Genomic DNA, 6,044 nt, shown 5'->3' on the forward strand with positions numbered 1-6,044 from the left:
GGGCGGTCAACCACAAAATCGTTGTGATCGGCTGCTCCACAGGCACGCACATTACGATGATGTTATTGCACGCGTTCGGTTTAAATTTCCAACATTAGCGGGATGGTTCAAATAGATGATGACGACTGGTTTACCGTCTTGCACTAGAACACACCGCAAAGACTACAGCCGACGGCCAACCACCACGTACACTCTGCGCATGCGTGATGGGCGACAGTAGATTTGAGAAGATCATTTTCAACACTCGTATTATAGGTAGCTTACTAATCGAGAATAATGTCTGATAAAAAGTTGAAAATGGCGCTGGCGTTGTCAGCCCTTGGTCTTTTAGTGGAAAAAGAAAAGAAGAGGCGGAGGAGACAGGAGAAACCGCACTAATGGGTGAAAGATTGGATACTAGCGGCATGTTCAAGGAGCTTTCCCGAATCTGTGTCGAGAGCTGGAGATAAATGAAACCTCCTAACAGCCAATCAGAGAGACTCCTCTCACTGACCGCCAACGCCGAAAAAGGGCCGACGGGAAGAAGAAGACATTTTTTTGACATTTTGGACACTCTGGCTCTCGGTCTCTTCTGATATTTTAGAGCTTTTAAGGTGGCAGGCCATTGTTTAATGATGCTAAAGTAGGCAAAGCTACCTGGATATAATTCATACTCTAGAAAACATAAATTACGTTTTCAATTTCATATACTATATACTGATATTAGTTAAATTATTTGTTCTCTTATAACTACCTGCTAAATCAAAGCTAAATGACTTTACAGTAGATTAATTTGTTACATACATCGTTTTATGTTTAGGCTACCTAGTATTTCTTTCAAGTGTCAAACAGGGAATGGACTTTTGGAAGATTCAGTGAAAGGTGTTGATGTTAGATACTTGTTTACGATTTCTTTCTCCCGCTTCAATCGACGAGTCTGAGCGCTGTGGGACTTTCCTGTTTAAGCCCTCGCCATTGCTCCGTGGGCAGCACCAAGGCCCCGTGGCCTCTCTAATGAGCTCCTCAGGGCTTTTTTTTTTTTGCTCGCGGAAGACACACACACACACACACACCCACATACACACACACACACACACACACACACAAATTAGAATGTTTATTTTCAAAAATGGAAAGCAGTGATGTCATAGCTCCAGAGATCAAAGCCACAAAACCTAGTGATGTCACAGAACTCTGTACCAGAGACTACATATAGAGGTCATTCTGCAGATGATATTGTATTGTTTCACCTCGGATCTTCAACCTGACAGTAAGTACAGTGCCTGCGACAAATCATCTCCTTGATCATTTTGAAAGATATTGACACCAGATTAACAAAGCATCTGACACCATGACCACGACGGGTTTATCAGAGCTTCAGTTAATCAAAGGGAGCCGTCTCGGACACTTCCACAAGGTGGAGGCCTTCCTCGGGGAGGGCGGTTTTGGTGTTGTTGCTAAGTGTCTCAACACCAAAACTAACAAGTTTGAGGCCATCAAGGTCAATAAAAACGACCCCGAAATTTATCACCAGGCAAGACAAGAAATTGAAATCCTGAAGCAGCTGCGTTGTCTCGATCCAGAGACATGCAACATTGTGCAATGGAATGGCTATTTCTTCTTTAAGATGAACATCTGCCTGAACTTTGAGCTGCTGGATTTAAGTCTGTATGACTACATGGAGGATAGACCGGAAAAGACTCTCCCGATAACAGAGGTGAAAGATGTGCTATATCAGCTGTCCATAGCCCTTTCCCATCTGAGCTCCATTGGCATTGTGCATGCAGACCTAAAACCGGACAATGTCATGGTTGTGGACCGCCACCAGAAGCCGCTCAGAGTGAAGCTGATAGACTTTGGCCTTGCGAGTCGTGTATCTGATTGTCATCCTGAAATGTGTGTTCAGACCACCTGGTACCGTGCACCAGAGGTGTGTCTGTTCAGTGAGTTTAATGAGGCCATCGACATGTGGTCTCTGGGCCTGACAGCTGCAGAACTAGCTGTCGGATACCCTCTCTACCCCGGCAACATGGACTATGATGTGCTGAGCTTCATCATAGCAACTCAGGGTCAGCTTCCAGACCATGTGCTGGACCAAGGACAGGCCACGTGTGATTATTTTAATCCACAACGCGATGGCCCACAACGCTGGAGATTCAAGACACCGTTTCAGTTCCAGTATGAGACAGGGTGCCGACCAGAAGACACAAGAGACTTCTGGCTAAGTAGTCTGGATGATCTTGAGGAGCTGATGGAAGTAAACAGAGGACACAACAGTGATCACGGCCTATTGGTGGACCTGATCAAAAAGATGATGCATTTGGACCAAGACCAGCGGATCAAACCCCAGGAGGTCCTGCAGCATCCGTTCCTGACGGGCAGCCTCCCTCAGAACTCCAGTGCTGACCTCTGCAACGATATGACGAACACTGAAGAGGCCGTCCCTGAAACCCGTCAGCAGCCCTCCTGTCCAGACGTCCGCATCGATATGACGGACACTGAAGAGGCCGTCCCTGAAACCCATCAGCAGCCCTCCTGTCCAGATGTCCGCATCGATATGACGGATATTGAAGAGGCAGAATCAGAGAACGTTGGCTGGTTCAGTGGACTCATTGAAAGGATTAGAAAGACCTTCCAATCCTACTTCTTCATGACCCCACACAGGGGGCTTCAGAGAGGAACCGTAACCCTGGCTGCAGACTCTGAAGAAGTTGAGATCCAGCCTGGGAGCAAAACTGAAAATGTCAGCTGGTTCAGAGTAGTTTTCAGAGGGATTACAAACATTTACCAATCCTACTTCCACAACACAGCCAAGATGCCACCAACGTGTTTGGCCGTTTGATCTTAAGTCGGGCCTGGAAGGTGGTGTAGTGATTGACCTCACATAATGAGGTTTCTGTTCAGAGTGGGTTTTCTCCGGGTGCTCCGGTTAGCCCACCATCCAAATAAATGTCCATTAGGTTAAATTGTGACTCTAAATTGTCCATAGTGTTCATTAGAGTGAGAACAACGGACAGGATTGACTTGCAACCATTTCAAGTCAATAAATTAATAGTAATAGTAATTATAATAACAATAATATTAAATAAATAAATAATTGAAAGTAAATCATGCCATGTCTTTGCTGAATCATTGTAAGTCTTAATTGTTAAAGAAATATAAACTTTTTCTTATAATCAATCATAAAGAATGCTGGAAATAAAATACCCCAATACAGGATTAGTACAGTGATTTTTGTATTTGAATTTATTTGAAAGGAAACATTAAATAAATTATAATATTAATTCAATGACACAAATTTGTTTTATGTCTGCCCCTAGGCAAGGCCAGTTTATTAATATAGCACATTTCAGCAAAAAGGAAATACAAAGTCCCTCATACAAGACATCAAAAGTATATCATCATGATGAAGGGAAAAGGGAGTCCACTTTGTGGACACTTCAAAACTTATTTTACTGATATTTTTGTCATTTTTGATGCTATGGGCATTTATATTTCACACAGGTGTGTATTTGTACTCAATTTTTATGATTTAAACAATTTCAGTTATAAAAGACCTATAATGCTCTGTAGAACAAAAAAAATGCAACACTTGTGACCCTTGTCCACTTTTTGGACACATCTAAAACCATTATAATCATGATTTCTGAACCTATGGTCATTGCAGCATAGACATGTACATTTTGCTATTATAGGCAATCGATCTGTAGACCAGACTTCAAATGTGTAGATTTTACAATTTTTTATCATATTGCGCGATTTTTCAATTTTAGACCACAAGCACAAATACATGCAATTTTCCTAGTAACCACTAGGGACAGTTTTCTTAGAGATGACTGAGGGGCTCAAGGGACACACGGTCATGTGTGACAATTTTTTTGACCTCCTATACGTGCTGGCTGAGGAGCTTCTCCGTCGGCAGATTGCGATACAAATCATTTTCTGAATAACAAAATAAGCAGCTGTGTGTTTTGTTATTCAGATTATTGAGTCTGGGTCAGAGAGGGGGAGACGTCGGAGCAGGGTGACAGATGACATAAACTAAATCGATATTAACAATACTGTCTTACCCTATATCGTGTATGAAAATATATCAATATATCGCCCAGTCCCCGCCCCCCCTTCTGTCTGACAGCGATAGTCTCCCGCTGTGAGGTGCATAAGTGAACATCCAGGTCCGGAGCAGTCCTCCTGAAATGATCTAGATATTTTCAGGTGTGTATGTCAAGGGACTATTTCTCCAAAAGAAATCAAAATTTTCAGGAAAATGAGAAAACACTTATTTTTCAGAAACTAACTGATAAAATAAACCTAAAACACTAATCAGACACATTTAGCACCACAAATTAAAATCGAACTTTACAAAGTCATCAGTCAACCGTTTAATATCTTTCATGAATATATGTGCATTGTTGTGAGGGAAAGAGTTCAGACGTACGGGTGGACGTTTGCTAGCAGACCGTGGGGAAGTTTATTATAAGAGCCAGCTATCAGCTAACATCACAACATTGCCTTCCACACGGCCTGCTAGCTAATCAGTAACTTCAGTGCATGTTAAAACCATGCAGTAGTGATGAATGGAGCATTGTGTATTCATTCTAGCTTTTCATACTTGGGATGTCTTAGAATGGATATGAATGACAGATTATTAGACGGGAAAATGGCAGTGTAATGGGAATTCTCCCACCTTGTCCTCCTCATGTGACTGACACTATGTGTTCATATTTACTGTACATCGTGATGAATACTATGTGATTAATCTTTTGTTTTTGGAAAACAGGAAACTAAGTTTACCGAGGTCAAGATAATGCACTTTATTTATTAAAATTCAAATGCTAAGATGAGGTGAAAATAATGATTTTGAAGAGAAAGAACTCGATAACAAAATCACTATGTGAGCCGGTTGCATCATACTGTTTTTTTTTTTTTTTTTTAAATGGATTACACATTTACACACCTAAATGGATCCCTCTATATATTTTTTGTGATAGGCTGGCATTACTCTGGAATTTATATTGATCTAGTTTCATTGAATCAAAGTGTTAACTCTGACGATGGTCAGAGTCTAGTGATTTCATCTTACCTAAAAAGAGACTATACTGAGTTGGCTCAAGCCCATAATTGAACAGTGAATTCTGTTCATTTTGTGTTTTTGTACTATATGTTTGTGTGTCTGATGAATAGAGAGTTTACTGTAAGCTGTGGGTGTGACCATGTAGAAGTAAAGATAACGTGTGGACCGATGGTTTAAAAAGGTTACAAGAAGGTTACATAGACCCAGATCTCTTCAGGTACTATTTTTTCCTGTTCATTCTTTAACGCCCAATTGTGATTCTTTTTTTAATTTTATTTCTGGCCTTTTTGTGCCTTTGTTTGAGAGACAGGACAGTGGATAGAGTCAGAATCGTGCGGGGCAGGAGCCACAAGTATGATTCAAACCTGTTTCTATACAAATTCAAAGAAGTCTACTTTACTTGTCTCTTTGCTGAACTTTTATTTAATATAAACAATGTGTATCCTTCATTTAAAGATTTAGCTCCAGCAACAACACAGTGAGGGACACATTCATTAATCAAAAACTATAATAAGATAATATCATCTTTAAACTGTCATATTTCCAAAGTAACTATTACATTTGTTGGTCCTCCAGAGTAAGGTCTGATGCTTTTGTACTCTAACTTCTGTAATGTTCAGTGAAAAATATTGGAATTTCTCCTTTCACTCCACCTGAGGGGATCTAAAAACATCTCTGCAAATATATGTGAAATATTGCTGACAACAGTCTGAAAATGATTTTAACCACAGGACCATCACTGAAAGTTACTTCAAAATAAACTTTAAAATACAAACATTTTAAATCAAGGACTTTAAAATCATTGTGAGAGGTTTTCAATTTGTTTCCAATGTCACCACCAACAATGGAATATCAAATGTAAAACAAACAAGTGCTGTGGACCATTAAGTCAACACAGACCAGGAAAACCACTGATCCAAAATATGTTTTAGCCCAACAGGCCCAATAAAACGAAGGTATGATGCTCCAGACAAGTATCAGTAGTGTAATA

This window comes from Labrus mixtus, chromosome 23, assembly GCF_963584025.1.
Source record: "Labrus mixtus chromosome 23, fLabMix1.1, whole genome shotgun sequence".
Lineage (NCBI taxonomy): Eukaryota > Metazoa > Chordata > Actinopteri > Labriformes > Labridae > Labrus > Labrus mixtus.